The sequence below is a fragment of the Eupeodes corollae genome, chromosome 3, assembly GCF_945859685.1.
Source record: "Eupeodes corollae chromosome 3, idEupCoro1.1, whole genome shotgun sequence".
Classification (NCBI taxonomy): Eukaryota; Metazoa; Arthropoda; class Insecta; order Diptera; family Syrphidae; genus Eupeodes; species Eupeodes corollae.
In genome coordinates this window covers 103900610-103917008 of record NC_079149.1, presented here as the reverse complement: position 1 = coordinate 103917008, position 16399 = coordinate 103900610, and the positions used below count along the sequence as shown (strand labels likewise).

At 33.9% G+C, this 16399-nt stretch overlaps 1 protein-coding gene across 2 annotated transcripts in view; it reads left to right on the top strand.

Moving 5' to 3' along the window:
- LOC129948958 (putative mediator of RNA polymerase II transcription subunit 29) overlaps positions 1-16399 on the top strand; it is a 207471-nt gene that overhangs the window by 1775 nt on the left and 189297 nt on the right. The gene's annotated exons all lie outside the window — the stretch shown is intronic.

Below are 16399 nucleotides of genomic sequence, written 5' to 3'. Positions count from 1 at the left end.
TTGTCATAAGAAAGTGAAAAAATTTGCAACAATATGGTGTTGCTTTTTGCCTTGCTGGCGGCGGCAGCAAGCAGCAGGCAGCAGCAGCGGCGGCACCCTTTCGCGCACATACAGTCACCCACTCATATTTTACACATCACCAGCACTACCATCACCCCCTATTTGGCAGAACCTAAAGTTGTAGTTGTTGTTCTTGCTGCTGCTGCTTCTTCTTCTGTTTCTCTGGTTCTGCTTCCAAAACGAAGATGGGGTGGTGTTTCTTGTTATCCCTTTCATTTTAGAAATTCTTGTGACATTTGACATTTCTGTTGTTCACACTGTTGCCGTGGCGCAACTTGTAAGAGTTGTTGTTTTTTTGTTTGGATTTGTATTTTGTGTTTTAAGCATAAGGAATAACATTCTTTGCTTTTTGTAATCCCTAACCAAACCCAACCAACTTCCGATACCGTATTTTGTCATTCGTTTAATATGCCTACGGTACGACCGACTGACACCCATCACCAACCCATCGCATTGTTCACCCACTCAACCATCATCCGCAATTTTGAATTTAAATTAAAGACGTCAACAATAGGTGGCAGTGGCAGTGGCAGTATGGTGGCTTGATGGTAGCGCAAAAAGTGACACACAATCTCACATAAATTTAAGGCGCATATAGTAAAATAAAAGTACATCAGAGTGTCATCCCTCATGCGGTTCAATGTGGTAATAAACTTGCTCTCTCTCTTTTTCTCATTTCTCCTGTCAAGAATTTTCGTCTCTCTGCCTCTCTCTCTCTCTGGAGTCATTGCTTTGTTGTTTTATTTTACATAGATTTTTCGGCGGAAAATCTATAAACGCCTTCTTCTCTTTGGTTCCGTTTTTGTTGTTGTTTTTACTGTTGTGGTTATTGCACACTTCCACGTTACATACCTATGTCTGCCTGCCTGTGTGAATACGTCTGAAGGTAACCCATTGACCACTAGAAATGTCAATTAGCGAAGGAAAATGCATTTCAAGTGCAACAATACGCACACTTCATACTCATATGATTTTTGATTGGTATATTTGACATTTGTATATGATGAGGAGTATAAGTAGGTATATTCGGTCGGTTATGTGGTTGGTGTTGGTAGTTGTCGGTACTCCTGTCAAAATGAGGTGTGACAGAGGTGTAACATAAATAAGGTGTTAAGAGTTAAGTAGGCAGGAGTTTTGTGGTTGATTGATTGGTATTGAAGTTATAACTCCACTTAACTCATTAAAAACTGTTGAATAGCAGTCAATGTCAATTGTTCTATGTACATTTTTGTTTGCGACAAGTATGTCACTTTTGATATTAAACTGTACATAATTTAGTTTGATTATTTTGTGGGGACAGTATTTTGATTTTTGGGAAATTAAAGGATTTAAAGGTGTTTTTTCTTATTACATTGGACTCCAGCTTAAATTCCTTAGAAACTATGTTTTCAACCCTTGAATTGATTTTCAAGGGTTGGAAATTGAGAAACAACATTTCAAGACCGATAGAGTCTCGGTTTTACCTCCTGCTTGGCTGCATGTGTTTGACGGTTCTTAGACGAACTTGTCGATAATGTTTGTTTCAGAATAGTTCTAAGTATTTTCTCTTGAAGTATGACATTAATGGCTGAATCACAAACACGCTTCAGCTTCGGCTTCACCTGACGTTTATGCTTGAATCACTAACACGCTTCAGCTGAATGTTTACAAGTTCAACCATAGGAATTCAATGCATGTTATCACAATGGAGCTTCGTCCTCACTTTTCGTTACAATCGTAAGGAAAAGAACGTAATGTGACTCCAAACCGAAGCTCTAGTTCAATTATCGAAACATTGATTTGATTTGATTTAAAAGCTCTACAGCTGTAAAAAATGTCAACAAACATAATATTTGCTCTTTGAAAGGATGAAATAATACACATGTCATTCAAAGCAACCTCAAAGCAGGCCCACCGTAACGCAGACGAAGCCGAAGCTGAATCGTGTTTGTGATTCAGCCATAATGAATTCTTAAAAGCTGCAGTGAATCAAATACTCGTAGATTTATTTTTGAAGAGCTCATCGTTATTGTGCGTTTGATGTAGTGATTCAGTTTGATGTCAAGTTTTCGAAGAAATGCTTTTTTACTGATGAAATGTACTGACATAATTATGTGAATATTATAGTCTGACTGGGATAATGACTTCAGATTTTATTCAAAATTAGAATTGTTCAAAAATGGGAATCAGCTAATATTTCAAATGCAATATTTATCATCATTTTTAATGTTGTTTTTCGTTGGAATAATACATGAGGCTTTTATAGTATTGAGTTTTTTTTAAAACTAGTTTAAAATAGGTTTTTAAGTATTATGTTTTTCAGAAATTTAATTTACATGTCAATTAAATTATTATTATTCGCATTTAACGGACTCGACGTAATGGCTGAAACACAAATACGCTTCAGCTTCGGCTTCGCCTGACGTTTATGAGTTCAGCCATAGGAATTCAATGCATGCTATCACAATGAAGCTTCGACCTCACGTTTCATGAAATAACGTAATGTGACTCCAAACGGAAGCTCTAGTTCAAATTTGTCTGACAGCTCAACAGCTGTAAAAAAGTCAAATAACAAATTACATTTGCTTTTGAAATGATTCCTATTGATTGTTATAGGCTTTGTAAGCTTCTTACGCGCTAAATTCAATTTTTTCGATTTGAAAACTCATATTTTTTTTTATTTTGAAAAAAAAAGTAACAGCTTTTATTGACAAAAGTGCCATTTTAGAAATGTCATATTGGAAGTGTCATTCAAAGCAACTTCGAAGCAGTCCCAACGTAATTCAGATGAAGCAGAAGCTGAAGCGTGTTTGTGTTTCAGCCATAAGGAGCTTTTCTTTTATTATTTTATAATTGGTAGGTACGTTGACATCAATTGTCAATAATAGACATGTTTGATAACATGGTGCATCGCTGTTCTCCGAGCTCGTTTTGATGAAATTATATCACTCTTCTCATTTTCTCTTAAAAAAGTTTAAGCTTTAAGTTTTATTATTTCTTATAACTAATATGATTGCTTTTATACAACAGCGGTGTTTAATCTTTGATATTTTTCGTTTCCTTTTAATCGTACAAAGTGTTTTGAAATTTTTCAAGCGAAAGGTTTCATCTGTCAAATTAAAATCAAACATATTTGAACGAAAAGACAAAGGTGAACAAACCTGGCTTTTGGTATACAACAGCAATATTTCAGCTGTTTTTGAACTATGCATACGATTTTGAATCACCCGTGGCATGATGGTTAGTGCGATGGACTGTCATGCGAAAGGTCTTGGTTTCGATCCCTACCTATGCCACCTAAAGTTTTTTCACGGTTACTGCCTCTTGCGAGGAACTTACAAATTCTCCAAGAGTAATGAAAAGTGCTTTCTCAAATTTGCCGTTCGGATTCGGCTTAAAACTGTAGGTCCCTTCCATCCCTGAAAACAGTGCTCGCACACAGGAATGGTTGAGAGTTGTCAGTCACTAGAGCCTAGTTCTGAAACAGACTGTTGCACCACCCAATTTAATTTTAATACGATTTTGAATCCTCACATTTTTTCGTTAGTTTTTTTTTTATTGCCAGTCAATAGTTTTTGCGAACTATGACTGCAAAATTTTCATGAGTTTTGTGTAATGAATTTTATCAAATTCAATGCGTTGTTGAAGCATGTTTCTTTCCATTTTTAACAATTGCGCAGTTTACGCCTATTAAATGTCAGAAAATACCAGTTTGCAAAGTCACAATCGCTTAAGTAGCTATTCAAAAAGAAAAATTTTGTTGAAAAAATTAAGTCAAAAGCAATTGAACTTAACAAAATGCATGCAGTATTTTTGAAATGCTTGTTGACCTTTGTTTTTCCACCTATATTAAATGAAAAGAATTTGAAAAAATGTTGCTAATTTTATGAAAAAGAAAAATTGCTAATTGTTGCTGATGGAAAATGGAGTTCCTCAGTAATCCATTCTTAGGCCACTGCTGTTTTGTTTAAATCAATTTTCATTCATAATTTTCTCATCGAGTTCGTAAAAAAGGAAAAAAACTAAGGTGTGATTTTTAAACGAAATTTTACATAGATATATAATGTTGTTTACATAATAGGCAAGATATAAGTTTGTAGTTCTCCGAATGCTATGAGCTACAAAGTACTTCACGCTCTTTGAAATAAGAACTTTATTTGTAAAAACATTAATGAGAAACCTTTGTGAAAAATTTTGTAATCTAGATTAGAAAAGCAAAATGAAACTTATTGTGTTTGGCCTGCGATGGATTTTTCAGGCTTCACACTACATAAAATACCTTTTGAGGATGTTTATTGAAAGTCTTTTTAAATATCGGGCCTTAACCTTATTCTCTGATATATTTTTTAACTCTCATCTCTATGTTCAAAAAAATACAATATTTTAATTCGAATCGATCGTGTATCTTAGTTAAAGCACACTTTAATTAAGTTTAGTTTGACATTAAAAACATAGTTTTCAAGACGTCTATGGAATAAGTTAACACCGCATAAAAGAAAAACTAAAATCTGTAAAAAGCTACTTAAATCGTATTTTTCTAATTTGGTTCTCGACAGCAAAATGTTTGATAACAAATAAGTTTTTCAAACAAAGCTATTCCACCAAGTTTCTGGAATTTATTGAAAAAAAAAATAACGTTGAAAAATGGTAATTTTTGAATTGAGCAAGTAGCTTAAATCGGTGTTTTAATCTAAAATCAGCACCAATCAATTTTTTCAAAACCATTTTAAGATTTACCGAAACCTTGCAAAGAGAATAAGAAGTAATGAGAAAGTTCGAAAACTAAATGAAATACCAAAAATATTTGATCTGAATCTAGAAGTTAAATGTTTGCTTTGCAAAATTCATGATTTTCGTAATATTTATGTTGAAAACTTATTTAACGAATGAATGTCGATGAATTTCCATTAATTTACACCACATCTAACGTAAACTATCAAATTAAATGTATTACATCAGTGATTAAAGATCTTTTTAACAAACATGTTACGTTAAAAACGTGTCATATGAAATCACGAAGTTGTCCTTGGCTTATTACGAATATACTATTAAGTCTCATACCGATGTTAGAGACGTTTTGGTTGTCCAGAAATGCTCCTCAACTTTAAACGGTTACGTAATTTTGCAACGAATTTGATCAAAATTGCGAAATAAAAATTTAAAAAAAATAAATTTAACTCAGATCGATCGTCAAAGTTTTTTTTCGAAGGAAGTTAAGAATATTGGGTTGCGAAAAGATGCTCAATCTTGTGATGATAATATTGATATGGAAGATTTTAATGTAAAATTCTCTACTTTAAACAAACAAACCCAATTCAGAGAATCATACTAATAACGCCTTTTCGGTAAGTCCCGTAGATGATTATCAGGTTGGCAAAGCAAATTTCTCCATAAAATCTAAATACACCGGAGTTGACAATATTCACCCAGACTTTATTAAAATCCTCCGCACATATTCAACACCATTATAATGACATCTACATATCCCATCCTATGGAAGACATCGAAAACTGTCCCTATCCTAAAACAAAGAAAGAAGAAGGAATATAGACCGATAGCTATCTTATCTTTTCTTTTCTAAAGTTCTTGAAAGTCTAATAAGTAACCAGATAAAATATTATATTAAAGACAAGCAATTATTGAATTTTTTTGGAAATCTGGATTTCAATCTAGACATAGCTGTGTTTTAGCTTTACTCTATGTATCTGATGACATAAGACATGCCTTAGACAATCATTTTACAACTGTGATAACCTTACTTGACTTTTCAAAGACATTTGACTGTGTAAACCATAATCTTCTCTGTGATAAATTGACTAGCCTATTTAGCTTCTCTGACACAACTTAAAAACTTATTTACTCATATTCAACTAATCTGTTTTGTAATGGTTAATAATGGTGTTCCTCAAGGATCAATCCTTGGACCTTTACTGTTTTCATTGTTCATTAATGATTTGCCCTTTGTTTTGTCTTACTGTCAGTTTCATATCCATGCAGAGGATGTCCAATTATATATTAGTTTTCCTAGTTTAGATGATGCTTAAGGATGCAATATCTTAAATGAACATTGATTTACAGACTAGGTGATAAACACGGAACGGACTTAAACTCAATCCTGAAAATACGAAAGCTCTTCCAATTTCAATAAACAAATAATTGTATTATTGAATATGCTTGCCAAGCTTCACTTAGAGGAATATTTGTTACTGGATCCGTTCTACCTACCCATATTAAACTAAAGCTGGTAAAAGCACTTGTCCTACCTATAATAACATACGGGTGTGAGATGTTTGCTGATCTTGACTCTAAATCAGCGCACAAACTAAAGGTGGTGTTTAATGCAATAGCTCGGTTTGTTTTTAACTTACGTAGGTTCAATCATCTCTTTTTTCAAGCTCGTCAGCTTTTCAACTGTGATCTGGTAGCTTACTTCCAATATCGTTATTGTAATTTACTCATCAAATTGATTGTTAAAAAGACTCCAAGTTATCTACATACAGCTATGGACAACTAATTAGAAACATTGCTTGCTTCTCATTTCCACATTCACTTTATCAAGTGTGACTAGAATAGCGGTATGCAAGCTTTATTACATAACTGTTTGAAAAAGCATCATTTGTGCATAAGTCTTTGCAAAGTAAAATCAAGGTAGAGTGTAAAAAGTGTTCGTTTCAACTGGTCACCTAATTAGATAACAGTATTAACAGTAAAATAATCTTTTTAGTTTGCATTGGTAAGTAGAAAATTCTGAATTGTCTGCAAACGTTTTTAAAGAATAATTTTCAAATCTTGGAAGTAATTACAATGGGAAAAAGTAACGAGTTGTGATCCTCCCGCAAGGAGAGCGATTCTTGAACTTTGGAAGCTTAAAATGTCCTATAGAGCAATTGCATCTCAAATGAACTATTCTGTTAAGAAAGTTTTCAATGCAATTAAGCATTTTCAAAACTTTGAGACTGCTGAAAATGTACCTCGTAAAAAACGGGCCCGTAAGACAAGCTGCCAAATAGATCGAGCAATTAGTAGGCTGTCCAAAAATTACCCAAAAATAAGCTCCACAGCGATACAACGCCAACTCTCGGTTGCATTCGATGTCCCGATAGGGCCACGCACAATCAGAAGAAGATTGATGGAAGTTGGGTTGCATGGTCGTGTTTCTCGGAAGAAACCATTAGTAACCGCAAGGTAGCGTATGCTAAGAGCAGAGTTCGCAAGATCACACGCCAACTGGACAACAAACGAATGAAAGTACATAGTGTGGAGTGACGAAACTAAAATAAATAGGATCGACCAAGATGGTGCACGTTGTGTCCGAAGGCCAAAAGGAACAGCGTTTCACCCTAAATACGTTCGCTCGCTTAACGTTTGGGGTTGTTTCTCGTGGTGTGGAGTTGGCCCAAACCATCGAATCGATGCAACGCTGACAGCCGTTTAATATACATTGACATTCTTAATGAACGATTAGTGGATTGGCCCGATGAAAACATGCCAGTTATATGGAAGTTTCAGCAAGACAACGACCCCAAGCACACTGCTGGAATTACGAAACAGTTCTTTAGGGACCAAGCGGTAACAGTTCTGGAATGGGCATCATCAAGTGCAGACCTTTTTCATGACAAGAATTACTCTTGGAGAATTTGTCAATTCCTCGCAAGAGGCAGTACCCGCGAAAATTATTTTTTTTTTTTAAATTAAGGTGGCACAGGCAGGGATTGAACCCTAGACCCCTTGCATGACAGTCCAACGCACTTTTTTTTTTATAATTCATTTTTATTTATTCAATCTTAAACCTATCTTAAAGCTAGACAAAAATTCATAAAACTAGCCTAATTATCCATAACTTACAACTAACTTAATTGTCCCATACGGATACTCTAAGTTAAACAATAACACTAAGTACTAATGCCTTTCGGCTCTAAGATCTATTTTACTTCAATTTAAATTTTTTTTTATATTTATTAGAAAATTTTGAAAAAAAACTAATATCAACATCCTTTATGATGTTTACTTAAAAACTACTTAAAATAAGGTCCTTAATATAAACCTTAAAGCTAACTTAAACTGCCTAACCTACCTACAAGCTTCTTAAAACTAGAACAACCACAGCAGCAAATCTAAGTATCTAACATTTTTGTTTTTCATATTTTGTTGTCTTTTTATTCCTGGTTTTTTTTATGTTTTTTTTTTTTTTGTATTTTTTTCTATTTATTTTTGTGCCACCATGCCTATTCTACTTAAAACTAAACCCTAAAACTATGAAACAAGTATGTAAGCCGGCCAAGGCTTAAAACCCCATCCCGACTACCCACTATTAAGTGCCGATTGAAGCCATTAAAACTGGTTCTCCTGTTTCACCCTATCAGTTCGGTCCCGTTCGGACACAGCCCTACTGAACCGAAGGAGCTCTGCTCCGCCTTGTGCCATGACGTCCCGATTTTAAAGGAGTCGCCTATCCACAGTTCGTCGTCTGACGTGGTAGATTATCGGAACTGCCAATCTATCCTGTATCAAACCGCATCTATCTAAAAAGAGGAATGCCTCTGATGGAATGAACCCGCTCAAGCGTGCACTTTCAAAATACTCGTGTTTCGGATAGAACGCCCCGAAAATTAAATTGTTGGTCGAAGACATAGCTCTTGCAATGTGACCTCGAACGCGTTTTATCACGAAATTGTCAATTCTGTTGATTCGAGCCCCATTGTATAGGACCTCGTTGAAAAAGTAATGCACATAAGAAGATTCGGCTGTTCGATATAAGCCGGTACAGCGTCGTAAACACTGCCGCTCGAACACCCGAAACTTCTCAATCTGGGAAGGGGCAACGTTGAACCACACAGGACAACCATACACGATCATTGGCCGTATGAGGGCCATGTAGCAAATTACCTTCACTCTAGGGTCAAGCCGACTGCTTAAAAACAGCCGTTTCGTCAGAGGAAAGGCTCCTTTGTCCCTGGTCGGAGCAGCATTTATATGTCTGTCGAAATATAAATACTGATCTAACAAGATACCGAGGTACTTCACTAAACTTTTGTTCGCTAATGGCTGCCCGTGAAGATCAACGATGACCATCTTGCGCCAATTTCTATCCCTTGTGGCCCTAGCCAAGGGAGTCCGAAACAGAATTGTCTCCGACTTCTGGACATTTATTTTCAGTTCCCAGTCGTCGCAATATCACTGAATCTTGTCGAAATCACGCTGCAAGAGAATTCTAATAACCTCAACCTTTCGGGCCGTTCTGTACGCAATTAGATCGTCGGCGTACGCAATTGCCTTTGTAAGACTACCTATCAGATCGCTGGTGTAAATGCTGAAGAGAATCGGCGAATTCACCGCTCCCTGTTGAAGACCATTTTTAATTGAGAATGTTGTGGTAGAAGTTACATTGCCACTTTTGACAACAAACTTTCTACCTTTAAGCATATCATAAAGTATGTACAACAATGGCTTGCTTATGCCAAGCCTGCTCAGTTTTAGGTAAAGACCCTCTAACCATACGGTGTCAACAGCCTTTTCCAAATCAAAGAGAACAGCACCTGTGCATTGTTGTTTTGATTTATTCCATTGGATATCAGAAACGAGTTCAGACGCAGCATGAATTGTCTCATGACCCGCCTTGAACCCGAACCGTTTATCCGGAATTATTTTGTTGTCTGCAGCCCACTTAGTCAGAGCCCTATTGATGATCTTTTCAAAAACTTTGCTGATACTCGGAAGACGACTTATCGACCGGAGATTTGACGGGTTGGAGTTGTCCTTTCCCTTTTTCGGGAGAGGATGAACCACAGAAGTCTTCCAATGCACTGGATAATATGCATTATTCAATGCATTATTGAAGAGCGTGGTGTAAATATCAATTGCTTCCATCGGTAAATGTCTTAGTACAACGTACTGGAGATGAGCTGAAGCTCAACCTTCGTCACTAACAAGGGACTTGGTCCCGAATCGTCATTGAACCGTATGAAACCGCGGTTCTCAGATCGCCAATGTGTGATATCATTTCGGATGTAAAAGTGATTAAGTAGGGCTCTGTTTTCCAGGTCGTGGTTGGGGCGTATGCTAAAATTTACCTTGTACACTTGCTGGAAAGCAGCTCCCACCGCCTCCACTTTTTCCTTCGGATCTTCAATTATATAAAAGTCTTCGTCAAAGATGGCTTCTTCTGGATCTATTTGCGCTGTCCTGAGTACGTCTCTGTTCTCTTCAGTTCTTTGGAGTTTAAGACATGGAATGTCATTATCGTTTTTTTCCTGAATATCTTGTTGATTTTGGGAAACATACTAGGGTCACTGGAATTAACTTACCGAATCTTGCGGTCCCAGTACTTGTTAATTGATAACGTGTAGTTCTCCTTAATCAACAAATTGACTCTTTTACCTAAGTAGTGTGTCAATAGTCGCGTTTCTGTAAGCGTCCATTTGGTCCCGTTCTATGTACTTTGGTATTGTCCGCTCCATCATGCCACGTTAACAAGTGTTATTTTTAAATAGAGCAAGTAGCTTAAATCGGTGTTTTAATCTAAAATCAGCACCAAAAAAGAGTTTCAAAAAGTATTTATTCAAAACCATTTCAAGATTAACTAAACCTTTGCAAAAAGAATAAGAACTTATGACAATTTTCGAAAACTAAATAAAATGTATAAGATATTTTAACTCAATCTAGAAGTTAAGTTTTTTATTACAAAAATGTGTAGGTTTAGAAAAGCGTATTATTAAGATTTCTCAGGAGGAATATTTCAAAAACTTGTGCTGTTGATAAATGATTTTGGCAATTTTAAATTACCAGTGTATCAAAAATACAATGGTTAAAATATTTTAAAAATAAATTCTGTAACACTGTCGTAATAATGAAAGCACACCCCTTACAAGTCATTGACTTATTTGTTACATGTATCTTCAGTCCTTTGACTCCCCCTTAGAAATGTTCAGTCTACAGTAAGTAAGTACCATTCACAGTTTATCACTTGATTCTTATAGAATCTATATTTAGGGTTTTATAATTTGATAGTTTAAAACCTACACAAATTTCTAAATAAATAACCTTCATCATTCTCTCTTCTCAATGCAACAGACTCGGGCATGTATTACCCTTCGGAAAAATAAAAAAACAAATAAGCCAAAAAGTCGTAGGTTGTTCCTACTTGATTATATACATACAAATCTATTCTTGTCTATGTTTTTAAGGGTACACACATTGTACATAAACTTCTATATCCTTCCAACTAAATATGGTAATCTGGTTGTTAAAAAAAGGAGCACAGTATAAGAAAAAACACTTCAAGCTTTCCATACAGTCAGAGGAATAAGTCTTCTCAATTGATGAATATTCCAAAAAAACACATAAATCCATTCAAACGAATGCTTTTTAAAAATACATGTGGAATAAAACAGAAAAGGACACATCACTCTTACATTTAAATCGAACTAATTTCTCAAATGACTTTGGTTTTTCCTCAAATCATAATTAAACCATCATTCCAGGATTCGGACAGTAAAACATCTAAAAGAAAGTAAATTAATGTAGAAAATAAATATCTATAGAAAAAGGACCTGTTTGTGTTTAATCCTTATCCATACATTCATATTCTTATTGTTATACTCTCAGAGCATCATCAGATGGCGCTTATGACGTAATGAATCAAGTAAAACTTTATTAACCTATTGCATAGGGATTGCGAAGGATATATAAGCTTTTCTGTGTACATCATCAAAATTCATACAGATACACACTTAGACTTTTTCTCCCCTGTTTTGTGGTTCTTTTTTGTTTCTTTTGGTTTGCAGAGCGAAAAAGTCAGAGAAAAAGGACAATGAAAGATTGAACAAAATACACAAAAAAAAAGATTGGAACACCAAAACAGATAGAAATGTCCACTTGTTGCTCCAAGTCAGTAAGAGTAACACACTTTAAGGATAAAGTAAGTGAAACAGCAAAAAGAAAAACAATTATTTATAGTCCTTTCCCCCATTTGTAACCTAGAACAGAACAAAAACGACTCAAAAAAAGAAAGGATAAAAGTCCTTAAAAGTGGTTAATTAAGTTAGTATTGTAAATAAACGAAAATAAATCATCTCTGTGGAGGAAAATTTCAAATATGTATACAAAAGTGACAGTTTAATTGATTTAACTATAAATATATAAATAAAGGGCTTGAATTAAAGCTTAATTAATGTGAATTTGAATGATAATATTGTTTAATTAGAAACTTGTTGATATGACGTTCAAACGTAACGTATACTTAACGTGCTTTACGATTATATTAAATGTCAAATATGTACATGTAAGTGTGGTGAGGAGATAGGGCTTATCGCATATTTGAAGATAATAGACCTTCAAGAAACCATCCGTTTTGATACTCTGCCTACAGTCTTTTGGTTGGAGTTATTCAGTTGTCAAATCCCTATTCGTGGATAGATGATGATGATAATGAAGCGTTGCGTTGGCGTTGGGTTGATGGCATGATGGCGGCTGATAAACAAGACACATGTGGGACGTGCGGTTGGGTATGTGCGGTTATAAATTAGTGGTTGAATTTGAGTGCTTATAGACATTTTATTACGTATGCCTAAATGAAATGTTATGAATATTGTTGTTTCTTCAATCTCACAGGAAATTGTTTAAAAAAAATAACGACTGTAAGAACATTACTAAGTGAAAGTCTAACTTATTACTCGTATAAAGGTTAAAACAAGGTTATGTATGTGGCTCAAAATCAAATTATACTTTTTCCTGAAGTATTTTTTTTTTCAAAAAATCTCGTGTATTTAAATAATTTCGTTTAAAAATGTTCAATATCATTAGTTGTAAGTCTTAACCTGTCAAACATCAACCTTAATGACTGAATCACAAATACGCTTCAGCTTCGTCTGCGTTACGGTGGGCCTGCTTCGAGGTTGCTTTAAATGACATTTCTATTATTTCATCCCTCCAAAGAGCATATATTTTGTTTGTTGACATTTTTTTACAGCTGTTAAGCTATCAGACAAAGCAAATGTTAAGATAATTGAACTAGAGCTTCTGTTTTTAGTAACATTACGTTACATTACGGTCTTTTCCTTGCGATTGTCAAACGAAACGTTAGGTCAAAGCTCCATTGTGATAGCATGCGTTAAATTCTAATGGCTGAACTCGTAAACGTAATGTAAAGCCGAAGCTGAAGCGTTTTTATGATTCAGCCATAAAAGAGAGGCTGGGATGCGACCCACACTGATAACTTCCGATCCCGTCTTTCGATTTGTCTTGCTTAAAAGTTTGTAGGTTTTCGTGTTGGGTTAAAAAGTTGTCAGTTCAATTATTCTTAAAAAAATTAAAATTACTGACAATATTTTTCATATAAAGAAATAGATAAGTTTGAAAATCTAGTTTTGTTAAATAGATTTTTAGTCGAAAACAAGTTTTTACCAATTTTTAGTAGCATTTCTTAATTTTTTACAAATTGGATGAATGAAATTAGTTTGAGAGATATCAAGAACCGAACATCAATTTTTACAAAATTTGCGTACTATTTTTTTGTAGATTTTATTTTTTTTTTTATAAAAAAACGTACTGTTGGATTTTTATAAAAAAAAACTACTGAATATCGAAAAAAAATATTTTCTGTGAAATGAAATAAAGTTTGAAGACAATATTTTTTAATTATTGAAAAGCCATTTGAGTCGAAAGTAAATTTTTACCAACCTTTAATAATTTTAATGTTTAGGTTTTTATTTTTTGTAAGAAACTGTCAGCTTGTTCGTCTCTTAATTTTAAAAACATTATTTCTCGTAGCACACAATTTTTTTATAGATGAAATCATTTTTAATTCGTAAAAGTTTTTAGGTTTATGATTTATAAAACACCGTTAATTGGATTTTTTTCCATTTTTTGGTATCACGTTTTAATATATAATATAACATTTAATTCAAGTCTCTAGAATTTTTGGTTCGTGAGGCATTTAGGGTTAACATTTTTTTTAAACTGCTTTGGTAAAAAAAATCACCCACTCAATTTTCTTGAAAACCCTTTCTGCATCTTTCTGCATCATCATCTGTATACTAAAAAATATATTTCAAGTCGTTATTTCTTTGGCTTCTTGAGCTGTGGCTGACGAACAACACGTCGCTCAACACGTATATACTCACACACGCACAGATATTTTTCTTTTATTTCGACTCTAGCGACCTTAAATCGTCGAAAAATGTCAAAATTTTCAATTCGACTAATCGGACCTATTGCAATAACTTCCTATGAAGGTAAAAACGCTGAAGCATTTATGGTAGAACGGTTTTTAACAATTTTTGTTGTTATTATGCCCTTATCCAACATTTTGAATATATTAAACAAAAATAGTGTTGAAAGACAAGTATTTTTGAGTTTGGATTCGGAATCAGCACTTACAATTGGTTTTAAAACGATTTAATAAAAAAAAATGAAAACCTTGAATGTAGTTTAAGTTTTTTAACCACTTTAAGGTGACTCCTTTGTGTAACACCAGACTTTGCAAAGATGGGAATGGATATTGACAACCTCAGAACAGGGCTTTAAGTTCAACATAACAAATCTGGTGACTAATTTAATTCAAGGCTTTATAAAAGTCTGTGATGATAACGTCCATTTTATTCCCTTTCTCTAATTCGTATAGAGTTTTAGAAACGAATTCCGTGAGATTCGTTGTAAATACTATACCCGTGTTTTATTGGAAAATCTATCAATAGTAAAGTAGGATTTTACATAATAATACAAAATTAGAATCTTACTACGGACGAGTCTCGAATGGATCTTATGTGATTTCGTTCTCAAATGTTGGTACGATTGATATTGCTTTGGTATCTTGATGGCTGTGTTCTTTGAGTAGTTGTCTATTTGGAATCCATTTTCCATTGGGTACAAAAATCAATCTATTACAGTTGATGTTATTTAGTTTTGTTAATGAAAATGGAATAAATGGGCTTATTTTGCAAGAAAAAACAATAGAAAAGATAATTAAGTTTTTCTATGTTTCCACGAAAGCTTTTTCTCAGTTTAGATTAAATAAATCTTTTTGGTATTTCCACCCCACAAAAAACTTTAAAAAAATACTGTATTTAAAATACTGTAGCTCAAAATGCTATATCTTAAAATTCGGTATACCAAAATTCTGTATTTCAAAATGCTGTAAATAGGCTGACAAATAAAAATCGTTCTGATAATGTAAAAAAGAGCGCACTTTATTTTTATCTGTCTACTGCCGATTTGTTTTCTTGGGAATTTTCTACTATACTATTATTTATAGAATGCCAAAAAACGGGTTGTATCTGACTTTAAAGGTTCCATGCTTTTGGGAAGACAAAAAAAGATAATGAAAGAGAGTTGTAGACAATGTTTTCATAAAGCTTGAGTATTGAAGAAAGCTTGGATATAAGCCTGTAGTTAATAACATAATTTCTTTCTCTATTTTTTGGTGAATAGGAATAAAAAAGGAGGAACTTATCCAACCCCTCATGAATCGCAACCCTGACTCTTAAAATCCTTACTCGGGCCTCTGTCTCTGCCCAGCATTAGTCTGTTGTCTGTCCCTAACATGGGAAATTTGAAAATCTGCTCGAAGGACCACACAGTGTCTAATTATCAAATTAATAAAATAGTGTCGAGACACCAACGTGACCGTATAAAAAAAAGTGATCATTCCGAAGCTTTAACAAAATGACTTGAAAAATCGAAAGACGAAAAGGTGCAAAAAAAAAACTATCCGCACCAAGGTTGACATTATTTTTAGTTAAACTTAATTTGTGGACGAAAATATTATCACTTATTTCGATTTGGGCAATAGAGGCACATGGAGCACCTTTTAAGTCATCAAGAAGATGTTGGCTGAAGAATGAGGAAAAAAGTGTTGTAATAGTTTTAGGGCGGTAGATTTTATACCGAATAATTTGAATGTTGAGGGAAAGTAATAACATTTAAGTTTAACTTTTAAAATTAATGTTTTAGTTTATTGTTTAAAAATTATTAAAAATAGGTAAGTTCACACAATAGCTCTGAAAACATTTTCCCACCTCTGTTATAGAAACAGAAAGCAAAATCCGAACCTTTGGTTTTTCTTGAACAAAAAGCAAAACATTATTGAAGTGTTGCCTTTTCCTATTAAATGAATGGCCACTGGATAAACCTTAAAAGTACATCTATCTGTTCTTAATTTTGCCGCAAAGTCATCATCATCAAATCAAATGAAAATAAAATACTAATTTATAAATTTATGTTAATATCATAAACAATTTCTTCGACAAAACTTCAACTTCTACTTTAACTTTTTTCTTATTTTTCGCCTCCAAAAATTAATGAAATTTTAAGCTGTCAAATGAATTGCATTTCGATCGAATTGAATGCTCATAAGAAGAGGAAT